We start from the raw sequence: 24,275 nt of genomic DNA, 5'->3' as shown, positions 1-24,275 counted from the left end.
TGTTTTATTTATTTTTGATACAGAGAGAGACAGAGCATGAGAGGGGGAGGGGCAGAGAGAGAAGGAGACACAGAACTGGAAGCAGGCTCCAGGCTCTGAGCTAGCTGTCAGCACAGAGCCTGACGCGGGGCTCGAACCCACGAACGTGAGATCTGACCTGAGCCGAAGCCGGAGGCTTAACCGACTGAGCCACCCAGGCACCCCGTTTTTTATTTATTTTTGAGAGACAGAGATAGCGTGAGCAGGGGAGGATCAGAAAGAGAGGAAGATATAGAATCTGAAGCAGGCTTCAGGCTCTGAGATGTCAGCACAGAGCCTGATGCAGGGCTCAATCCCACAAACCATGAGATCATGACCTGAGCTGAAGCTGGACACTTAACCGACTGAGCCACCCAGGTGCCCCAGCAATTCATTTTAAACTGATAGCAGCTTCAGTTTGAATGCATTTTTTTAATGTTTTATTTATTTTTGATACAGAAGAGACAGAGCATGAGAGGGGGAGGGTCAGAGAGGGAGGGAGACACAGAATCTGAAACAGGCTCCAGGCTCTGAACTAGCTGTCAGCACAGAGGCTGACGCGGAACTCGAACCCTCGAACGTGAGATCTGACCTGAGCCGAAGTCGGAGGCTTAACCGACTGAGCCACCCAGGTGCCCCTGAATGCATTTTAAAAGTCTACAATTGGGGTGCCTGTGTGGCTCAGTGGGTTGAGCCTCTGACTTTGGTTCAGGGCATGATACCACAACTCGAGAGTTTAAGTCCCGCATTGGGCTCTGTGCTGACAGCTCGGACCCTGGGACCCTGGCTCCTTCTTGGATTCTGTGTGTCTTCTCTTTCTGCTCTTCCCCCTGCTTGTGCTCTGTCCTTATCCCTCAAAATAATAAATTTTAGAAAAATTTTTAAAAAGTCTACATTTACCTCACCCCACATTTTTATGTTTTTGATGTCACATTTTACATCTTTTTATTTTTTATATCCCTTAACTTATGATTGTAGTTGTAATTATTTTTTACTAATTTTGTTTTTTAACCTTCATACTAGCTTTATCAGTGATTAGTCTACTACATTTATTATATATACCAGTGAGGCTTACACTTTCATATTCTTAATACTAATTCAAGAAGTATTTCCTGAATAAGAGTCTGGAATACTCTTATCTTTTTTTTTGTATTCTGAATGAAAACCTTGCTGGGTAAAGTATTCTTGGTTGCAGTCATTCCTCTGGCCTTCAAAATTTCTCTCAGTAATTTGCTGATAGTCTTTATGAGGGTTTCCTTGAATGTGACAAGTTGTTTTCTCACGCTGCTTTCAAGATTCTCTGTTTTTAATTGTATGTCCTGTCTTGGTGTGGATATTTTTGGGTTTCTCACATTTGGAACTTCTGGGCTCCCTAGATCTAAATATTGGTTTCTTTTGCAAGGTTAGGGAAATTTTCAGCCATTTTTCTTCAATTAAGTTTTCTGCCCTTTTCTCTCTCTCCCCTCCTTCTGGGACTTCTGTAATGTGAATGTTATTTCATGTGATGTTGTGCTGTTGTTCCCTTAAAGTATATTCACTTTTTAAAATTTTTTCTTTCTGTTGCTTTGTGTGGGTAAATTCTACTGCCTGTCTATGAGCTCAGTGTTCATTTCTTTTGCTCTGATTTAGTCTGCTATTGAATCCATTTAGTGTATTCTTTGGTTCAGTTGTTATATTTTTCATCTTTATGCCTTCTTTTTGTTATTTTTGTATATTTTGTATTTCTTTGTTGAAGTTCTATGTTCATTCATTCTTCTCCCAAGTTGGTTGAGTATCTTTCTGACTATTTGAGTTCTTTATTAGGTATATTACTTATCACTGTTTCATTAAGCCTTCTTTCTTTTTTTAATGAGGTTTTATCTTGGTCTTTTATTTAGTAGATATTCCTCTGGGAAACACTGTAGGTTTGTTTCTGTGTATTAGGAAAAATAGTACCTCTCCATCTGGAAGGTAAACTTGGTTGTCTTTCAAACTTTGGTGATTGTCTAAGCATCCTGATTTATACTTGATAGGTCATGGTGTGCCAAGACTTGTCAGTGTTCCAAAGGGAGGGATCTCAGTCAGCACCTATTTTCAGGCTGGTTGGAAACCCCCAGGTGGCAGCTTTTATAGTATGCCAATATATACAGTCCTGTGGAGCTTAAACCTTGCTGGGTTCCAGATAAGGTGATCTGGAGGTGACCGCTGGGTGACAGTCGCACAAATCAGGGCTTCCGATGAATATGTAAGCTCCTTTTTGGGAGGTACTGTAGAACTATATTGAGGTTGAGGGAAGATGGCATGAAGTGGCTCTACAGCCTCTGAATATTTGGCAGACCTGAAATCTGCCCCTCAGGCTGAAGGTCCAGGGAAAGTTAATAGGTCTTTTTCACACGTGGACTGGGTGTGTGTTTCACTTTGTGTCTATGCAGTACCCTTGGGGGTGGCAGCCTGCCAAGCACTGTCTCTGATTCTTTCAGTCCCATGGAGCCTAGAAATGTAACCTGCCTGCTTTTCCCCCTGACTGGTCACCAGAGCCAGGTGATTACAGAGTGTCTCCTGTGCATACTGCCCGTGTTTGCTGGCCTTAGTAGGGCATTGGGAGAATGTAGGACCAGCATGTACCCACTGGCTTTTGCAGAGCATCAGGAAAGCACTGGGCTGGGGTTTGCTCACTGGCATCAGCAGGTTAGAAGGAGAGCACAAAATCGTGACTGGTAGCACCTTTGTCCCTGGAGACAGTCTCAACAGGCATTTGCCCCTCTGGCAGACACTTTAAGGTTAGCAAATGAATCTCCTTCACATAGAATCTAGACACTTTCAAACTACTGCTTTTGTACTGGTCCCTACAGGGAGTAAGTCTGTACATAAGCCCTTTTAGAGCAGAATCTCAGTTCCCCACAGCTCTTTGGGTCTCTCAGACGTGAGCCTCATTGCTTTTCAAAGCCACACATTTTGGGGGTTTGTCTCTCTTTTGTTAAGTCTCAAGGATTGAGGTGCCTTATATGAAGAATGATGAACCCCTACTCCTTGGGGAGAAGCTTGGGATTTTTGAAATCTGACCCGACTGTGGTTTGCCAACTTGGTGGTGGGCTTTTTGGTGAGACTGTGTCTCTACCTTTCTTAAGTATCTTGATGTGGCCCTCTTACCATTTGTTGTGAAGGAGCTGTACAGCTACACTTTGGATCTTTTTCAGAGGGAATTGTTTCAAATGTAGCTGTAAATTTGGTCTGTCTGTGAAGGAGGTGAGTTCAGAATCTTCTCTGCTGTCATCTTGGACTGCCTCTGGAGGTAAATTTAGTCAAGTAAGTTCTTCAGGTAAATGCTTAATATAAGGCAAAGCCTGACTAAGACAGACTGGAATTTAGAGAACACATAAATAACTAAAAAGATTGTGTGATTTTCATTGTGTGCTTTCAAGTTTTGCAGTGTAATGATTGAGAATAACGTAATATTTGGGTTAAAAATTTATGCTTTTTCTCTTTTCCATGTAGGTCTGATTTATACCACTTCTAGTTCATGTATGATTGCTTTCACATTTTGTGTGTTAATACTTTGAAGTATACAACATGAAAGTGAACTGAATAATTAATGATTGCTACACAGTACACTGATTTCAGCTGGTCACAATGTTGCAGTTTGGCTTAATTATAGGAGGAGTCTGAGGCCCAGGGTTTCTGTGACAACTCAAGGTCACTTGACCTGGATATGTCCTGCCAAACTGTTCCTGTGGAATAAATAGGCTGTGTTTGTAAACAGGATGGCTAAGCATCTCTCACAAGATTTTAAGTTCACAAAGTATGAGGCAACTGGGTAGAAGGTCAAATGTGAAAGGTAATAAGTCATTTTGGGCCTATTCTTTTGTGAAACCTTTGGCTGCCTTAGACTGAGGTCTTGGATATTGTTCACATAGGCCATTTGCCAAAAGACTACTGAGAGTTGGCTGAGGCAGGATTCTATTACAAAATCCTCTTCTCTTTTTCTCACTCTTCTATGTGTGTCCTGCTGTTTGAAGTTTATGAAAATGCAAGGAATTTTATAGAAGAATATAAATGAGGCAACCAGATAAATTCGTATTTTATATAATATAAATTTAGAATTTTCTTTTTAAGGACAGAGGTCCACACATTGAATGTGTTACAATAAATACTTGCAAAACTACAAATTATATTTTAGAAAAAAATATATCAAACTACAAAGATTGAAGATACCTGCAGAAAACCTTGGGGAAGTTATAGGCTTTTTAAAAAGAAAGTATATGTCTGTTTCACCTAAGCCACCAGAGGCAGTCTTTAAATACCAGTGAGATATTTTAATTAATGAGATCTTTTTCTGTTGAGTGTTAAGATTTGTTCTGTATTATGAAGAAAAAAGATATAATTAGTTGTCCTCAAATTTTTTTGTCTTGCTTTAAGTTTATTACTGTTGTTATTCTTCCTCAGAGGAGGAATGCATTCCAGGAATACAAAAACCAAAGTGAATGTTAGATTTACTTTCTTTGGCATTAAAATTTGACTTAAAGAGCCGCCTTCAATATTTTTTGGCTATCATACTTGTCTTCATTACTGGTTTGTTTTCTCATGTTTATATACTACTTCAAGATTACATGTTCTGCCTTGGTCAGTATTGGTATGTTTTCATTTTTAGGTCTGTTGATAAAGTTAATGAAGACGTAGGCAGTGGATATTCTTTTTTTTAAATTAAATTTATTTATTTTAAGTAATTTCTTCACCCAACATGGGGTTTGAACTCATGACCTGGAAATCGAGAGTAGCATGCCATCCAGGCATCCTGGCACTGGGTATTCTTAACATATAAAAAAAGCGGGGCAAGGGACAATGAAAAGACAGCAAAACAATCATTCTCAAACACAAAGCATAAGCCATAGACCATTTTAACTTTTAATAAACATGTGTGATGGTGACAGTTACAATGAAATCACCCAGATAAATGGAAATACAAAAATATTTTATTAGGAAATCTAGAGGTGTTTTAGTGGAAACCAAAGCATGCAGTTTGTGTCATAAACAGTGATACCCTGGCTTTCATGACCTCCTGGAGTAAGAGGATAGGCGTGGGAGGGGTGGGACTTTCCAGTGTGTTTCATAAAGTCTGATTTCTTTTTTCTTGTAGAAAAATAGAATAAGACCGCTTATCTTTTGAAACAGTTTTCTGAGAATTCCATAATTCACAGGTAGACTTGTCTTTATCTACTTTCTCCAGAAAGCTCTAAAAAATTCTGTGAAGTTTGGAATGCATTTACCATTATTTTGTTTTCCTTAAATTTATTGATTTAGGAAGACTGCTACAGCATGAAGTATTCTATATGTTGATAAACAGTTTTCTCCTCTTTGTTCTTTTTTTTTTTTATTAAACAGAATGGCATCTTCCTTTATTTTATTGTCTTTCAACCAGACTATACTGGACAAATTTGAAAATGGCAACTTTTAAAAGAATGTATTTAAAAGTATGGGCAGATTTTTACTTCTTTGTCCCATGTAAAAGTTTTCAAAGGAAATTTGAAAAATGTTTACTTTTTTTTTAAAAGAAATTAAACTTATGAAAAGTAACCCTGGACAAGTCACTAAGCCTTTTTGAATCTGTTTTTTTAAATAAATAAAATGAAGGCTAGAACTTGATCTTTAAGGTTTCCCCCAGCTCCAGACTAAAGTTGCATCTGACCAATACTGTTTCTAGGACTGAAGAATTCTGACTTTCAGATGAGGCCAGCAAGTAGGACCTTACTAAAGCCTAGAGGAAAGGAATCCGCTGATCCCTGGTAGAACCAGAGATTCATGTTCCTGGTACAAACATCTCTCCTTAAGACCCAAGTATGAAAGGATCATTTAAATTTCTCCAAATCAGGCAAGAGTTCTGATCTAAATTAAAAGCATAGATATTAGGGCACCAGGGTGGTTCAGTCAGTTAAACATCGAGTCTTGATCTCAGCTCAGGTCATGATCTCATGGTCTGTGGGGTCGAGCCCTGCGTTGTTGTCTGTGCTGGCAGCGTGGAGCCTGCTTGGGATTCTTTCTGTCTCTTCTTCTCTCTCTGCCCCTTCCCCGCTCAAGCTCTCCCTCTCTCAAAATAAATAAATCTTTAAAAAGTATAGATATTAGTTCATTTTCATACCTTGGCTCTTACGAAAAATGTTGTACATGGAAGTGTAGAATCTCTTCAAAATCCTGTTTTCATTTCCTTTGGATGTATACTCAGAAGTGTATTACTACATCATATGGTAGTTCTATTTTTAATTTTTTGAGGAACCTCCATACTGTTCTCCATAGTGGCTGTACCAATTTATATTCCCACCAACAGTGCACAGGGGTTTCCTTTATTCCGTATCCTTGCCAATGCTCATTATCTCTTTTCTTTTTGATGACAGCTTCTCCAACAGGTGTGAGGTGATAATTCCATTGTGGTTGTGATTTCTGTTTTCCTGATGACCAGAGATGTTGAACACCGTTTCAGGTACCTGCTGGACATTTGTCTGTCTCTGGAAAACTGCCTATTCAGTTCTCTGCCATGTTTCTTATCTTCTAAGATTTTATTTAAATTCAAGGTAATTAGTATTGGTTAGTAGAATTAAGTGATTTATCACTTACATATAACACCCAGTGCTCACCCCAACACATGCCCTCCATCCATTTAGCCTATCCCTGCCATCCATCTTCCCTCCAGCAACCCTCAGTTTGTGAGACAGAGAGAATCTTAAGCATACTCCATGCTCCTCACAAGCCTGACAAGGAACTCAATCCCACAACCATGAGACCAGGATCTGAGCCAAAACCAAGAGTCGGATACTTAGCTGACCTAGCCATCTAGGTGCTCCATTCTTTCTCAAGATTGTAATCACTATTCAGGGTCTTTTGTGGTTCTATACAAATTTTAGGATGGTCCATTCTATCTATGAAAGATGACCTTTGGATTTTGAAAGTGATTACATTGAATCTGTAGGTTACTTTCAATAATATGGATATTTTAACAATAGTAATTTTTCTAATCCATGAATACAGAATATCATTCCATTTATTTGTGTTTTCTTCATGTTCTTTCACTAGTGTCTTAGAGTTTACAGAGTATAGTTCTTTCACCTCCTTGGTTAAATTTATTCCTAGGTATTTTATTCTTTTTGATGTAGTTGTAAAGGTGACTGATTTCTTAATTTATCTTTCTGATATAAAAAGTTAGTGTATGGAAACTCAACTGAGTTCTGTATATCAATTTTGTGTCCTATGACTTTATGGAATTTGTTGATTAATTCTGTCAGGCTTTTGGTGGAGTATTTAGGGCTTTCTATATGTAATATCATGTCATCTACAAATGGAAACAGTTTTAGTTCTTTATTCCCAATATGAATGCCTTTCTCCACTCCCTTGATCTTGCCTAATTGCTCTGGCTAGGACTTCCAGTACAATGTGAATAAAAGTGGTATAGTGGACATACTTATCTTTTTCCTGATTTTAGAGGAAAAGCTTTTTGTTTTTCACAAAAACATATTGAATATAATGTTATCTGTGGATTGTCAAATATGGCTTTTGTTATGTTGAGATTGTACCCTCTATATGCAGTTTGTGAAAATTTTTATCATGAATGGATGTTCAATTTTACAGATGCTGTTTTTGCATATATTGAGATGATCTTATAATTTTTATCCTTCATTTTGTTAATGTTGTGTATCACATTGTTTGCTTTGTACATCTTGAATCATCCTTGTATCCCTGGAATAAATCACAGTTGATCATGGTATATGAGACTTTTAGTGTATTGTTAAATTTCATTTACTAGTATTTTGGGGTGCTTGGGTGGCTCCGTCAGTTGAGCATCCAACTCTTGATTTTGGCTCACCTCATGGTATTGAGCCTCATGTTGGACTCTGTGCTGAGTGCTGAGTGTGGGGCTTGTTTAAGATTCTCTCCCTGCCTCTCTGCCCCTCTCCCCTGATTATGTTCTCTCTTCCTAAAATAAAAAATCAAAATAAAAAAATTGATTTGCTAGGGTTTTGTTGAGGATTTTTGTATTTGTGCTCATCAAGGATGTTGGCTATAATTTTATTTTCTTACAATTTTTTTTTTGTTTTGTCTTTGTATAGTTTTCCTTGTTAGGATAATGATGGCCTTATAAAATGAGTTTGGAAATGTTCTTGCTTCTAGTTTTTGGAAGTTTTTGGCTAGAACTTTATTAATTCTTCTTTAAATTAAAAAACTAGAATTCACCAGTGATGGTATCTTGTTCTGGACTTTTATTTGTTATTGTTTTTGATTACTGAATCAATCTCCTAATTAGTAATTTGTCTCTTCAGATTTTTTGTTCCTTTGTAATTTATTCTTGGTCAGCTGTATGTTTTAGAAGTTTATTCATTTCTTCTAGGTTTTCCTTTTGTTGGCATATGATTATTTATAGTGGTCTCAAATTATCTTTTGTATTTGTGTGGTATGAGTTGTAATGTCTCTTCCCTCATTCTGATTTTGAGTCCTCACTCTTTTTTCTTGCCGTTTTCTAGCTAAATGTCTATTTCGTATTATCTTTTCAAGAAATAGCTCTTGGTTCCACTGATCTTCTTTCTTTTAGTCTCTATTTCATTTAGTTCCTCTCTGCTTTTTTGTTATTTCCTTCTTTCTACTAACTTTGGACTAAGTTTTTTGTTCTTTTTTTAGTTTCTTGAGATGTAAAGTTAGTGTATTTGGTCTGCTTGATGGTATCAAGTCCCTTAAGCTATCTTAATCTTTTTCATTCTTTTTTCCTTTTGCTCCTCTTTTTTACTTTGAATGAATTTGAATGCCTCATCTTTGAGTTCTTGGAGTCTTTTTTTAATGTTTGTTTGTTTATTTATTTATTTATTTATTTATTTATTTATTTTTAAATAGTTTATTGTCAAATTGGTTTCCATACAACACCCAGTGCTCTTCCCCATAAGTGCCCTCCTCCATTATTTATTTGAGAGAGAGAGCACAAGTGCACATGTGTGTGTGGGAGGGGCAGAGAAAGAGGAAGAAGGAGAATCACAAGCAGGCTCTGCACTCAGCACAGAACCCCATGCAGGGCTCAATCTCACAAACAGATTATGACCTGCTCTGAGATCAAGGGTAGGATGCTTAACTGACTGAGCCACCCAGGCACCCCTTGAGTTCACTTATTCTTTCATCCACTTTGTCTAATTTGACCCCTATATTGAATTTTTCAGTTTAGTTATTATATTTTTCACCTTTGTGATAATCTGTTCAATACTTTCTTAAATTTTTCTGTTTTTTTTTTTTTGTTGTTGTTGTTGAAACTCTCATTTTGTTCATGCATTATTCTCAGGACCTTGGTGAAGATCTTTATGACCATTATTTTCAAATCTTTCTTGGGTAGATACTTACTTGGATAGATACTCTGTTTCAGTAAACTTTTCAGGGGGAGTTTTATATTATTCCTTTGTTTGGAACCTATTCCTTTTTCTTTACTTTCTGTATTGGTTTGCAACATTTAATAAAACAACCCTCTCCCAGTCTTGATAGAGTGGTCTTATATAGGAAATGAACCTTACCATTCAGCTTGGCCCAAGCTTTTGGTTGTCTCTCAAATCTTTATGATTGTTTATTTCACCTTATTTGTTTTTAATTGTTTGAAATAGTTATTCAAACCTGTTCCCATGTGAGTATTTTCTTGTTTGCTAAATGTGTACTTGTCACTCAGCAAGTTTTTGCATTTCCTATGGAGTGAATTGCCTTATATATAGTTGTAGATTAGCTGAGTCCTAGGAATTGATGAGTTCATGATCCTCCTATCTTGCCTTCTTGGACCAGAAGCAAATTCCGATATAAAATTTAAAGTAAGGACATCATCTACATGATACACAACTGGTATTCCAGCTTGCTTTTAGCTCTGTCTTGGTCATTTCTTCTATAGCAGAGCTTTTTTTTTCTCTCATGTGTGTGTCCATCAGTGGACATATGCACACACAATGGAATACTATTCAGTCATGAGAGACAAGGAAATCCTGCCATTTGTAACAACATGGACCTTCATGGCATTATGCTATGTGAAATAAGCCAGACAAAGAAAGATCAATACTGCATGATACCACTTATATGTGGAATTAAAAAACAATCACCCAACTTCAGATGCACATAAAGAATGGCAAAATGGTTACCAGAGGCTTGGAAATGGGGAAAATAGAGGTGAACTTTCAGATACAAGATGTATAATGCCAAAGATATAACATAAAACATAGTGAGCATGGTTAATAACTTTTAAAAAAAAGTATAGAGATAGGAATCTGTCAGAATGTCATCTTGTCAGTTTTAGGTTCTGTGACTTATTTTTGGGTAAATCATTGAACATATTTGAGGCACAGTTTTTAATTTGTGAAGTGGATATAAGGTTAATCTAAGGATATAATAAGTCAATTTATGTAAAAGAATTTTGTAGACTTCAAAGCTTACTACAAAGTTTACCTACTCTCTTGCTAAATATGAAATTTGTGAATATTGGTATAAAATTATTAAAGAAAATAATTTCCCCCTATTTCTACAACATCACAATTTATTGTTTACATTTTTAAGTTAACAGATCTATATGAATAAAAGTGAAGTTAGAGTTTTAATATAATATAGTATATATTTTTAATTTTTTAATGTTTATTTTTAAGAGAGAGAGAGGGAGTGAGAGAGAGAATGAGTGGGGGAGGGGCAGAGAGAGAGGGAGACACAGAATCTGAAGCAGGATCCAGGCCCTGAGCTGTCAACACAGAGCCTGATGTGGGGCTCGAACCCATGAACTGTGAGATCATGACCTGAGCTGAAGTTGGACACTTAACTGACTGAGCCACCCAGGCACTCCTATAAGTAGTATTTTTAAATTAAGAGCTAGGATTCCTGTGTCCTCAAAATTTCTATAACATGAATTAATTTCTTATTGAAAATGAGTCATCTTTTGATGAAATAATTCAGTTGTGATCACTTTGGCCTTGATAACCCAGGAAAAGAGAAGTGGACAATTGTAGGTACTTGGAAGTAAATAAATTATCAAGGGAATAAAAAGAAGATTTTAAGTATTTTTTTGGTAGTTTTTGTGTCAATTAAGATAATTGCCAAATTCTTCACTTTTTTTATAAGCTAAGTGTTACTGAATCGGTGATAAGTGTTAATCTTTTTTAAACTTCTTGAGGCACCCCTGGGTGGCTCAGTCGTTTAAGTGTCCGGCTTCAGCTCAGGTCATGATCTCACAGTTCGTGGGTTCAAACCTTGCGTCAGGCTCTGTGCTGACATCTAGCTCAGAGCCTGGAACCTGCTTTAGATTCTGTATCTCCGTCTCTCTCTGACCCTCCCCTGCTCTCACTGTCTCTCTCTGTCTCTCAAAAAAAGGAAAACAACATTAAACTTCTTGATGTCTTCATCTTTCTTCTAGTGTATATGTATTGGCATTTGGTACCTTTCAGCATCATTTATTTACCACTAAATTTGGTGAGTCTCCTACATTTAATATAGGATTGCTTTAGGAAATTTTATTTCTTTTGTACTTCTCCAGCAGTAATAACAGTACATTAATCAACTGTTATTTACATTATGTGAGAAATAATTTTAATTATCACTAATACAGGGTAACCAACATTTGTTGAAGACTATACAGAGTATATATACACACTCATACACATATATACATATACACGTGAATACATACATATAATTTTTTTCTTTATTACTCATATTCTATTTTGAATTTTACTAAGCCAAAAATAATTGTCCTTCATGCTGTTCATTTTTGTAAAGAGATAAAATTAGTAATATCTTCACTCTTTAAATTCACAAAGTACAGAGCATCAGAAATTCATACTACTGGAATATTCCTCTTGGGTATTTAGAGGATACAATTGTAAAACATTTATAAGTATCAATACCTCTTCTGTTTATTAATGAAGTATTGTTATATTTCCAGATGCTTGATTTTGTACTTTACATTTTATTTTGGCCAAAAAATTATAAATATCACAACTTTTTTTTCTTTTAGACTAGGAATATATAGAAGCTTTATTTTACAACAGGAGAGCACTATATTAACCTGGTGTTTTGGTTAGGACCATCATTTCATTTTGCTTATTTAAACAATTTCCTTTGTTTTTGATGGAATATAAGAACTTATTTGTGTTCATCAAAGTCTTCATAACATCTGGTGGAATTCACTTAAGATTGGACTGTGTTACTCTTGAAAATTTTCTTGAAGTTTATGGGGTGAGAATCTGGTCCTAGACTAAATACATTCTAATTTAGATTTAGGTATTCTTAGAATAAACTGATATATTTCTTCTTGTTGGATAAAAAGATTATAGATACAATAAAATTATTTTTTATTTAGTCTTATTGAAATTTCAGTAATTAGTCTACTTGTTTAGGAACTTGCCTTTGGATATTATTGAATATGATAAATATATGAAAATGAGATTGTGGATTTGACAACTTTTTTGACTGAATTTGACATTTCTTTAGAAAAAGGAATATGGAAGTGTTCATTAAAAATGTGGAGACTAACCAAAAAAATCTATATCTAGTTTTAAACTATGCAGAAATTACCAACTAAAAACTAAAATTTTAAACAACTCGTGGTTTTTGAGGATATACAAAGTGTTATAGTAATATATAGTTACTATATATTGTATATAGTTATATTTAGTTAACTATATATTTATATATTGTATATAGTTATGTATAAACTATATATTTATGTGTAGTATATATGTTATATATAGTTAACTATATATTTTTATATGTTTATATGTAGTATATATAGTAACTATAGTATAACATACCTAATATATATAATAATATATATATGTGTATATATATATATTTATATATATATATATATATATAGATCAGTTTTAAACAGGGAAACCCCATTTTTTTATGTGATTCACATGGGTTTAATAGGATCTATGTATAACTATAAATAATGGTGATGTGAATTTCTCTCTTAAAAACCCTATGATTCTTAACATTGAGACTTTAGATACAATAATGCTCAATTTTTCTTCCTATAATTAGGGTTTTTAAAAACCTTATCTAGGAGAAATGTCTATTTGTATATAGTCATCACTGATGAATGATCTTGAAATTCTTAGTCTAGACTTCTTAAATGTTATTATAATTTTTTCAAATAGTGTATTGTATTCTAAGTGTTTTATTGAACAAAGTATGTAGTAGCAGTTGTAGAATACTTTTCTATAAAAGATCACACATTTCTTGTAATCAAGTCAGATATTTTCCTTTATGTCTATCATTAAGAATTATTGGGCAATACCAACAGAAATGGGGCTCTAAGTTGCATGTGTAAACAGAAAGCTTTATTTTAGAGGGTCTTACTTTGAAAATTTTAACATGGGGTTCCTGTGACTCAGTTGGTTGGATGTCTGACTTTGGCTCAGGTCCTGATCTTGCTGTTCATGGGTTTGAGCCCCACGTTGGGCTCTGTGCTGACAGCTCAGATACTGGAGCCTGCTTCAGATTCTGTGTCTCCCTCTCATTCTTCCCCTCACCCACTCACATTCTGTCTCCCTCTCAAAAATGAATAAATGTTAAACATTTTTTTAATTAAAAAAATTTTAATATACATTTAGGTATACTTTTGTATTGTTTAGGGGGTCTGATAAGTAGGCTAACAAGTAAATTATTACCAAAATATGCAGTGTCAAAATAGAAATGAAGGGTCCTCTCAGCATCATAAAGTGTGAGCAGTTTTTTGAGTATACTTTTATTTCTACACCTGAATATCAGTGTGGGTATATGCATTCAAGTTTCTATTTTAATGACTTACTTTGGACTCACATTGTACATATACCTTATATAAATATATATGTACATATTTGGCCAAAGAGAAATTCATCCAATCCATTCAATGAATCTGTGATAGGAGTGATATAAGATGTAAATTTTCTGTTCCTGTTGATGTCAACTCCTTTATATGTGCCAAGCTGATTGTGTTTTTAGGGATTAAAGACGTGTGTGTGTGTGTGTGTGTGTGTGTGTGTGTGTGTGCATGTGCAATGTGCATGTACGTGAATACACTTGTATTCATGAAGACATGTATATATACACACATACATGTACATCTACATGTATATATACATGCATATATATGTATTTTAATACAATGTAAAATGTAAGCCAGCTAAATCATCTGGTATTCAACTAAGGAAAAAAGATAACTGGCTATGAGGGAAGTATGTTGTTCTTCAGTGTGAGTTGTGCAAAAGGATTTTGACCATTTGCAAATTTGTATGTGCTCACTTTAGATCCTAATCCCTTAGAAAGAGGTCACTTAACTAGTGTTTTCTGTTTGTTTAATTTAAAAATTGTAATAGTCTGCTAGACCATTTTAATCTACTTTAAATCTATTGTAATGGATTCCTGCACCAGCCTGTACCATGATGATCTCCCAGATGCATATTGTAGGAGGCCCAAAGAAGCATAATGTTGTCGGTTAAATTGTCAGCTTTGACATTGATCTCTGTTAGGCCCAGGCCAGTTTCTTTACTGCTAGTACCCTATATTTTTGTGTGGATTTTTTTTGTTTTGTTTTTATAGAGTGTCCAAAGTACTTGCAACATGCATATCATTTAATCTTGCCTGTCATGTACTCACTAAATACATGAGGAGTAAATGAAAAACTGTGTCATAGCTATAATGATTCCCATTTTAAGGATGAAGAAACTCAAGTACAGATGAAGGCAAATGTATAGTCTTAGAATGGAAAGAGCTGGGTTCATATTCCATTTCTGGAATTACATGATCTCTGGAAAGTCCTTGTGTTTTTAGTCTCTTTTGTCTCATCTCTAAAATGGGGTTTCGAGGCTTATTGGGAGGAATGAATGAAATAATATAAGTGAAAATGTTTCTAACTATAAGTTTTCATACAAATACAAAGCCAAAATTACAGAATTCTACGTTATCAATTGTGTAGTCATCAGTTTAGCAACATTGGAAAAGAACAGTTCAGTGCTCTTTCTACTGTTTTCACACAGTCTCAGGTCTAGAGACACTAGGTCTATTTATTACGAATTCTGCATCCCATTACTGATATTTGCCATAAATGAAATTTTGCTAAACTCTTGGTATCATGAGCCCAATTTTTAGAGGTCATTTTATACCTACAGTATATTCTCTAAAGAAGAATATAAGCCTGATTAGATATGACATTTAAGTTTCATGGCATGAGTATAGGAAATAAGTTATCTAATTATTGTTGCCCAGCAACATTCTAAATCTATAAGAAAAATACCTACTTCATATTTCATCTTTCTTAAATTTATTTACATTTCTGATGATAATTTTGAGGATATCCTAGAGTTACCTAGCTTTTTTCTTGTCTTACATATCTAATTCAGTTTACTTTGCAACAATGGGATTACACTCTGAAGCCTACAGTAAACAGATAAGCTAACAAAAATTAAACAATCACAGGAAAAAATATGAAATGGAAGTATGTAATCAAATAAGTGGGGAAAACCTTTATTTAATCAAATAAAGTTCTGAGAAGGATTGTAGAAGACTAACGGGAGATATCACTAGTGTGTTTCTGACTTGGTAGTTGTTTTCTTTCAGGAAATATCTTATCAGCTGGAGAGAGTTGCTCTTTTCTTTGAAGTAAGCTCTGGTTTCTCTGAAATCAGATTTTGTATTCCCCAGGCTCCACTCTGCAATGCCAGTGCAAACATACATTAGCAGCTGTACAACACTTTAAAGAGTTTGCAAGAAGGTATCAAGCAATTAACTTATTCCATTTTAGACCTTTAGAAAATGTTAAAAAAATTCTAGAGGGTTAGGAAGAAGAAAAATAAGACAGTCTAAAAAACACTTCATGAAAAAAATAAAATCATGTAAATTAATTGAAAAGATTGATTCTGTCAGTGAGAGATTTTTGAAAATATTCCTATTATATATGTATATTTTTATAAACTACATAATGATTTGTATTACCTCTGTAATTTAGTAAATCTGTTATCAGGTTTTTTTTTTTTGGTTTTGGTTTTTTTTTCCCCTAGTTTGGAAGATAGGTGCTATTCTGGTGAATTTTTTGTTAACTAGTGCACAGTATAGTGAAACAATTCTAAATAAAATAGTGAGATCTCTTTGATAATGTGAAGGGCTCAGATTTTTCTGTTCTAGTCTCTAAATGTCACAGAGGTATACTACTGATTTAATACTTAGCCGTGCTGCTATGTATTTCAAGTATCTCTAACTTTATATATCTTTTTGTGGTGCAATGCAAAGATAGAGTCAAAACATCTGGGTTACAGTCCTGGCTTTTCTACTTATTAGTTTTGTGTCTTTGACAATTGATTTAACTTCTTTTGCCATTAGTATCTTCATTTGTAAAATAGGGGTAATAACACTTGCCCATGTAACTCATAGGGTTGTTACGTAGTTTAAGTGAAAATGTATGTGAAAATGGTTTGTAAATTGTAAAGTGCTGTTAGATATACCCCTTAAAATACCTTCTTTAGAATGAGAAAGAGTATAAAGGAAAAAGTAAAAATTAAGTTTGTTTGTTATTCTGTTTACTAACATTTATATGAGAGAGGCCAATCATAATCTTTATTCAGTGAGGTTGGAATTCTTCAGAAAGGCCAACTACTTTGTCTGTTGTTAATAGAGGATTAGAGAGTTTAACATAGGACATAGATTTTTAGGTCATATATATTCTTATATTTGAAAATGATTTCAGCTCTAGAATCTTATAATATTACTTTTTGATCTTGTTTACCTGTATACTATGTATAAAAATAATTTGAGTGTGTATTTGTGTTTAGTGTATTTACATGTAATGCATATATATATATATATATATATATATATATATATGCAGTATCTGGGCAAACCCAAGTACTGCAAAGGCATATGAATTGATAACTCCTTTTGAGGAATTGACTCATTCATTCATTTTTGTGCCATTATTTGTGCCAGGTACAAATTAATTGTCCTGGCTCCAGTATTTGACTACACCAATTAAGAAAACTTGGCTGTCAGTTTGTGGTTGATTATATAAGTATTAGTTCTGTTCATATTATATACCCTTTCAGTAGATCATCAAAATTTCCCCTGGATGTAGATATTATTAAGGATGCATTCTCTTTTCAGTCTATTATTTTAAATTTAAACATTAAAGAGGGAAAATTGATTCACGGAAGAGACAAAAATGGTGTATTTTTTAGATGCACAGCTGCAATTTGAGGAAGTTCTGGTGTTATGTCTCCAATGAGTTACCTATTTATTGAGGCCCAATTGATATATAACAGGAAAGTTTTTCTAAAAGTGAAAGGAACAATTGGTATTTTATTTTTTCTATTACCCATTTATTAACACATATTTATTGATCATTTGTTCTAAGTCAAACACTATGGTAGGTGCTGAGAATAAATTAGCAGTAAATTACAGTCTCATGGAGAACATGAAATTAAATAATTTCAGAATTAAATTAAAACAGTTATAAATACTAAGCAAAGGTATGTGGTTTTATGAGAACAGATAACATTTGAGAGAAATAGAAAAAGTAATAAATATATACATGAATGAGAAAAAGAAGTGAGAAATTACCTTATCTAACCAATAACAACATTATTACATGTATCTTATGTATGACAGACTTCTAGAGGTAAGAGGGTTTTTTTTTTTAATGTTTATTTTTGAGACAGAGACAGAACATGAGTGGGGGATGGGCAGAGAGAGAGAGAGGGAGACACAGAATCCCAAGTAGGCTCCAGGCTCCAAGCTGTCAGCACAGAGCCCAATGCGGGGCTTGAACCCACAAACTGCAAATCATGACCTGAGCTGAAATCAGAAACTTAACCCACTGAGCCACTCAGGTGCCCCTAGTGGTAAGAGTTTTGATAAAATTATATAGATGGATGTAATTTTCTTTTTTTCCCCCACTTATTATTTTATTTTATTTTTAAAATAGCTTATTGTCACATTGGTTTCCATATAACACCCAGTTTCTTCCCCACAAGTGCCCTCCTCCATTACCACCACTTTTCCCTTCTCCCCCTCCCCCTTCAACCCTCAGTTTGTTTTCGGTATTCAATAGTTTCTCAGGTTTTGCGTCCCTCTCCCCAACTCCCTTTCCTCCTTCCCCTCCCCATGTTCCTCCATTAGGTTTCTCCTGTTTTCCTGTTAGACCTATGAGTACAAACATATGGTATCTGTCCTCCGCCTGACTTATTTCACTTAGCATGACACCCTCGAGGTCCATCCACTTTCCTACAAATGGCCGTATTTCATTCTTTCTCATTGCCATGTAATACTCCATTGTGTATATATACTACATCTTCTTGATCCACTCATCAGGTGATGGACATTGAGGCTCTTTCCATGTTTTGGCTACTGTTAACAGTGCTGCTGTGAACATTGGGATACATGTGCCCCTATGCATCAGCACTTCTGTATCCTTTGGGTAAATCCCTAGCAGTGCTATTGCTGGGTCATAGGCGAGTTCTATTGTTAATTTTCTGAGGAATCTCCACACTGTTTTCCAGAGTGGCTGCACCAGTTTACATTCCCACCAACAGTGTAGGAGGGTGCCCATTTCTCCACATCCTCGCCAGCATCTATAGTCTCTTGATTTGTTCATTTTAGCCACTCTGACTGGCATGAGCTGGTATCTCAGTATGGTTTTGATTTGTATTTTCCTGATGATGAGTAATGTTGAGCATCATTTCATGTGCCTGTAGGCCATTTGGATGTCCTCTTTGAAGAAGTGTCTGTTTATGTCTTCTGCCCATTTCTTCAGTGGGTTATTTGTTTTTTGGGTGTGAAGTTTGGTGAGTTCCTTGTAGATTTTGGATACTAGCCCTTTATCTGATATGTCATTTGGAACTATCTTTTCCCATTCCGTTGGTTGCCTATTAGTTTTCTTGATTATTTCCTTTGCAGTGCAGAAGCTTTTTATCTTGATGAGGTCCCAAGAGTTCATTTTTGCTTTCATTTCCCTTGCCTTTGGGATGTGTCAAGTAGGAAATTGCAGCAGTTGAGGTCAAGGAGATTGTTTCCTACTTTTTCCTCGAGGGTTTTGATGGTTTCCTGTCTCACATTCAGGTTCTTCAGCCACTTTGAGTTTATTTTTTTGTATGGTGTAAGGAAGTGGTCTAGTTTCATTCTTCTGCATGTTGCTGTCCAGTTCTCCCAGCACCACCTGCTAAAAAGGCAGTCTTTTTCCGTCGGATACTCTTTCCTGCTTTGTCAAAAATTAATTGGCTGTACATTTGTGGGCCCAGTTCTGGGTTCTCTATTCTATTCCATTGGTCATGTGTCTGTTTTTGTGCCAATACCATACTGTCTTGAGGATGATAGCTTTGTAGTAGAGGCTAAAGTCTGGGATTGTGATACCCCCCTTTTGGTTTTCTTCTTCAATACTATTTTGGCTATTTGGGGTCTTTTGTGGTTTCATACAAATTTGAGAATAGCTTGTTCTCACTTTGAGAAGAATGCTGGTGCAATTTGGATGGGGATTGCATTGAATGTGTAGATTGCTTTGGGTAGTAATGACATTTCGCAATGTTTATTCTTCCGATCCATGAACAGGGAATGTTTTTCCATTTCTTGGTGTCTTCTTCAATCTCTTTCATAAGTTTTCTATAGTTTTTATCATGTGGGTTTTTTACATCCTTGGTTAGGTTTACTCCTAGTTATTTTATGGTTTTTCGTGCAGTCGTGAATGGGATCAGTTTCTTGATTTCTCTTTCTGCTTCTTCATTATTGGTGTACAGGAATGCAACTGATCTTTGTACATTGATTTTGTACCCTGAAACTTTACTGAATTTATTGATCCGTTCTAGAAGGCTTCTGGTGGAGTCTGCCGGGTTTTCCATGTAGAATATCATGTCATCCGTGAAAAGTGAAAGTTTGACTTCTTCTTTGCCAATTCTGATGCCTTTTATTTCCTTTTGTTGTCTGATTGCTAAGGCTAGGACTTCCAGCACTATGTTAAACAACAGTGGTGAGAGTGGGCACCCCTGTCGTGTTCCTGATCTCAGGGGGAATGCTCAGTTTTTCCCCATTGAGGATGATATTGGCTGTGGGCTTTTTATAAACTGCTCTTATAATGTTTAGGTAAGCTCCTTCTAATCTGACTTTCTCAAGGGTTTTTATTAAGAAAGGGTGCTGTATTTTGTCAAATGCTTTTTCTGCATCTATTGACAGTATCATATGGTTTTTATCTTTTATTTTGTTAATGTGATGTATCACATTGATGGATTTGCGACTCTTGAACCAGCCCTGTAACCCAGGAATGAATCCCACTTGATCATGATGGATAATTTTTAAATATGCTTTGAATTCGATTTGCCAGGATCTTATTGAGTATTTTTGCCTCTGTATTCATTAAGGATATTGGTTTGTAGTTCCCTTTTTTGGCTGGGTCTCTGTCTGGTTTGAGTATCAATGTGATGCTGGCTTCGTAGAAGGAGTTTGGAAGTTTTCCTTCTATTTCTATTTTTTGGAATAGTTTGAGAAGAATGGGTATTAGCTCTGCTTTAAATGTCTGGTAGAATTCTCCTGGGAAGCCATCTGGCCCTGGGCTCTTATTCATTGGGAGATTTTTGATAACGGATTTGATTTCTTCACTGGGTATCAGTCCATTCATGCTTTCTATCTCTTCCTGTTTGAATTTTGGCAGTGCATGTGCATTTAGGAATTTGTCCATTGGGTTTTCCATGTAGAGTATCATGTCGTCTGCGGAAAGTGAAAGTTTGACTTCTTCTTTTCCGATTCTGATGCCTTTTATTTCTTTTTGTTGTCTGATTGCTGATGATGGAAGTAATTTTCTACTGACTAGATACATTTAATTTTGAGGTAATAAGTTATGTTAAATATAAAACCTGGGCTATAAGAGAAAAAACCCATGGTTTTATTTTATTTGCTTGAAATTTGTGGAATAAATTCATAAGCTGAATTATTATCTCTTTACACGTCACTTTGTCGTATGCCTTTGCCTTAAACTGTAGGAAAATACAACTTTGAAAACTGAAGATACGCAAAAATTCTTTTCCTAAGATATTATAATGTAAGCATTAAAAATTTATATTATTTTTTCATTCATGATTTCACTTTTTTAAAGTTTAATTTTGTAAAACCCCATTAGTTTTGCTCTAAATTTGTCAGTTTTGCTCTGTTAAATGAACTATTCATACTATTGTTTGAATTCATAGCATACAAGAAATTTAAGAAATCAAAGGAGTTTTAGTTTTATAAAATATTTCTCTTCTCTATTAAAAATTTGTACAAGTTTATTTATTTTGAGAAAAAGAGGAAATACATGTTGGAAGAGCAGGGAGAGAGGGAGAGTCTCAAGCAGACTCCACAGTGTCAGCACAGAACCATGTGGGGCTCTATCCTGCAAACTGAGATCATGACCCGAGAGGAAACCAGGAGTTCAATGCTGAGCAGTCTAGGCACCCTCACCCTTCTGTTTAGTTTTTTAATCACAGCTTGAATCTAAACTTAAAATTTCTTAAAATTAATTATTTAGCCCTTTTGATTTATAGCTATACTATTGTATAATGTTAGAATGCTTCCATAAGTATTTAATTAAATATGTCAGTCCCAAGAATTTCCGCAGCTAAAATATTTCTCTTGTTTAAATGGAATAAAAAAGATATTTTAATGACATTTAGGTTCTTAGTGAATGGCAGGTCATTTACAAATAATCTCAAATTTGTATGCTATTAGCCTTTCCTCAGTTTGCAGGGAAACTGGCCAGACTTTATGACAGCAACTCTTACTTCATTACTTGTAGAACTCCCAAATAAATTTCATTTTTTAATGAGTACCAGAGGTAAAAATTCCTTGGTAAGTTGGAAGCTGGGAGAAGAAAAATGCATGTCTTTGCATTGCGTATTTTAATCATGAAGATAGTGCCCTTATGTTCATCCCCCGCTTCTTGTTTGGTAATTTCAATTTTGATTTATCAAAAAGTAACAATTTTTTGCACATTCGGTATTTGGTGTAGAGTATTTAGCATTAGGTATTACTAGAAATTCCAAACTGATAATCCTTTGTCTCTCTTCTCTTTTAATCCTTGGATTTAGAAAAAGGTGATCCTCTAAGTAGTCCTGTATTGAACAGCCAGCAGTGTTGCCTTGGCTCTGAGTATGAGAATATAAAAGGAAGTCTGAGTGTTTCAAACTACATCGTAATACCTTTTAGTCTTATCTGTTAACTCCTGGCTTATGGTGTTCTCTATGAGGGTAAAATTTATAATTAGGATTAATGAAACATAAAGTACTTTCCCCCCCTTTGAGTAGGAGACATTCTGTTCCCTAAGTGTCAGCCCTTGTGCTCCAAACTTGAACTTTCCCCTGTGTTAAAAAATACTTATGTCTGGTAAAAATACTGCCTCCCCGCCATCAAGTTTGGGAAGTTAATTTCAGGAGCATTTGTTAAGTTCTCTACATATTTTATGGTAGGTGATAGAAACCAGAAATGCCTCAACAATTTTGCTACAAAATAAATTAAAAAGTAAGAGGTAATTACCATCATTTCCTGCCCTTTATTCCACGATCCAAAATAACCCTAAAGCCTCACCATTTAATAATAGTTGTGTGCAGCTTACAACAGATCATAAACGGTTAAACTTATCTCCTTTGCTCTGGACATTCCTGTTACATACTTTGTGATGTAAGTTGTGTGTGAATAGTGGAGATCCAATTCTTCCACATTCTTTGGATGCATAACAACATGGGTAGATCAGTGAATGAGTTGAGATCTCTGGTTAATGTTACACACGTGAGTAGTTCTTTTTCTTTTTCTTTCTGTCTTTAGGCTGTGTGTTTCTTCATTGCAGTCATCACCAACTTCACACAATGAGGCCAAATCATTCCTAAAGGGAGCTATTTCAATTTATGCCTCAATCAGTACTATGTAAGATTTCCTTTTCTTCATATATTTGATGAAGCTTAATGTAATTGGACTATAGTATCAAATGTTATTTTGTTTTAGTTTACATTTCCATAACATTTACTGAAGTTGAGCAACCTTTTACATGTTTCTTAACCATTTGGATTTCCTTTTCTGTGAAATACCTATTTACATTTCTTTTTTAAAATTGTTTCTTTTTGATTTAGGAGTTCTTTATAATAATTTGTGTTTGGTTGTATGCATTATAGATTTGTCCCATTTGTGTCTTATCTTTTTACTTTATGTATGGTATTTGGTATATTATATAGGAGTTTTATTTATTGTGTAAGAAGTTTTAGCTTTTCACTTTAATGCTTGAAATTTTTTGTATCTTGTTTAAGCAGGTTTTCCTTATTTGATGCCATATGGTTATTTTCCTGATGTTTTTCCTTAGAAGTGTTATAATTTTGCTTTCTAGATTTAGGTTTTAAAATCACCTGGGATTTATTTTGTGAGACAGTTATCGAATTTTTCCCCATATATGTAACTAATTTTCTCAGGATTATTAATTTAAATACTTTTTCCTTTTCCTAGTGATTTGTATTGCCAACATTTTCATTTATCAAATTGCCATATGTAGATGGGTCTATTTCTGGGTTCTCTAGTCTTTGTGCTTGATTTGTTATCCTTGTGGCAGTGTCATGGCATATGAATTATCAGAGCTTTATAATGAGATGATGGCTGTTTAAGGTAAGTCTTGCCATCTTGTCCGCCTTCTTGAAAATTGTTCTGTTTTCAGGGTCTTCTCTCACGTGTGAAATACAGGGTTCTGTTGTCAAGTACTGTTAACAACCCTTATGGGATTTCTACTGGAACTGAATTGATAGCGTAATTTAGTGAGAATAGACATTTTCATGAAACTTAGGCTTCCCATCTACTATTAGGATATATCTTCCCATTCATTTGTATTTCTATTTATACCTGAAAAGAAAGTTTAATAATTTCCTTACAGACTATAAAGTTTAATAATTTCCTTATAAATTATAAGAGGTCTTACTCTGATTTTGTTAGATATAGTCTTGGGTATATTATGATTTTGTTTCTATTGCTAATGAGATCTTCTATTACATTTCTACTTGGTTATCGTTTGTATGTAGGAATACTATTAGTTATTTGTATTTTGATCTGGTGTCCATTAACCTTGTTTAACTCTTATTATTAGTTTTGACACTTTGTAGATTCTCTGGGATCTTTTATGTCAGAGTATTATCTGAAAGTAATGACTACTTTTAAAATTGGTTAGGATTTCCTGTGCTTAGGAAAGGTTGAATACAGGCAGTATATAGCAATAAACATTCTCATCTTGTTTCTGATGTTAAAGTAAAAACTTTTAAAGTTTTCCCATTAAATGT

The 24,275-nt window shown here is 34.9% G+C and overlaps 1 long non-coding RNA gene across 2 annotated transcripts; it reads right to left on the bottom strand.

Moving 5' to 3' along the window:
• Window positions 1-15,467: 15,467 nt before the first annotated feature.
• On the bottom strand, window positions 15,468-22,614 carry LOC115294644. Of its 2 annotated transcripts, none has more exons than XR_003910034.1 (2): window positions 22,552-22,614; window positions 15,468-15,668 (listed from the first exon to the last, which is right to left on the bottom strand). It is a non-coding gene; the product is annotated as an uncharacterized LOC115294644 (long non-coding RNA). The 2 variants fall into 2 exon arrangements; XR_003910033.1 differs by having other exon boundaries at window positions 22,501-22,586.
• Window positions 22,615-24,275: the final 1,661 nt, after the last annotated feature.

Source organism: Suricata suricatta, chromosome 6 (genome assembly GCF_006229205.1).
Source record: "Suricata suricatta isolate VVHF042 chromosome 6, meerkat_22Aug2017_6uvM2_HiC, whole genome shotgun sequence".
NCBI classification, from domain to species: domain Eukaryota; kingdom Metazoa; phylum Chordata; class Mammalia; order Carnivora; family Herpestidae; genus Suricata; species Suricata suricatta.
Note: the sequence above shows the minus strand (reverse complement) of the source record. Positions and strands in the feature narration are given on the sequence as shown.